This window comes from Ursus maritimus, unplaced genomic scaffold (genome assembly GCF_017311325.1).
Source record: "Ursus maritimus isolate PB19 unplaced genomic scaffold, ASM1731132v1 scaffold_18, whole genome shotgun sequence".
NCBI lineage: Eukaryota > Metazoa > Chordata > Mammalia > Carnivora > Ursidae > Ursus > Ursus maritimus.
The window spans coordinates 43,247,203-43,248,296 of record NW_024424230.1 but is presented as its reverse complement, the minus strand read 5'-3'; positions in this window follow the sequence as shown (position 1 = coordinate 43,248,296).

Sequence of the window (1,094 nt, the reverse complement as noted above, 5' to 3'; positions counted from 1 at the left end):
AAAAAAAAAAAAACAGGTCACAAATGTTTTTAAAAAATTTGAAAACTTTGATTTTCTAGACAAATGTGCTAATCGCTCTGACCCTAAGACCATTGAGTCACAAGTGATTGTGAAGTCCAGGAACCCAAGGACGGCTGCTGCTGTGTTTAGATTCTTTCTTGTGAATGAAGTCTGTGGTCTTCTCCACAGGAACCCACCATGAGCGGTGCTCCCTTAGGGCCGCTGAGAGGACATTTTTCAGGTCCACTCTTTGCAGGTTGCCCTAGGCTCATTAGCATTCACTCCCTGGCTGTGGCCAGTTCCCGTCACCGTTTTACAAAGTGCCAGCACAACTCCGTTACCACGGTTTCTCAGACTCTTTCCCTTTCTTCTGGCTGGCTCATCACTGCCCGGGTACCTTGGGTTGACAGTCAGTTCCTAAGGGATGGCTATTCCCATCAAGGGAAGGGCCACCCTAATTGGCACCAGCTCGAGCACTTATTAGTACTCTCAACAGAGTGGCTGAAAATTGACCAGGGATTAACCCTTCACCGACTGGAGGTAGTTTTTCTCATTAGGTATTACTTACTGTCCTTTTTTATATTTGAGGCAGTATTATTGATTCTCCTGCAACACTTTCAGCCGTGCCCAATAGGTAGCTGCTTGCCTGACTTTGCTTTGGACTAGGGACGGAGTTTCCAGTGGGATTGTCTGGGTGGTGCATGCAGGATAATGATGGAAGAAGGCAGCTTTGATGCTCTTGTGAGGATGGTGTGGGCAATATGAGGTGGGAGCCTTGGCGAATATAAGGAACAGCTTCTAAGTCGATCAGTTTTGAACTGGCCGGGGCCCAGGGTCAAATGAGATTTGGAACCTAAATTTTTTTTAACAATTTTATTTATCTATTTGAGAGAGAGAGAGCACAAGAGAATGCAAGTGGGGGTGGGGGAGGGCAGAGGGAAAGGGAGAGGCATGTTCCCTGCTGAGCAAGGTCCCCATGTGGGACTTGATCCCAGCACCCTGGGATCATGACCTGAGCTGAGAGCAGACGCTTAACTGACTGAGCCACCCTGGTGCCCCTGGAATCTATTTTTTTCCCCCATTGGTAACTTGGA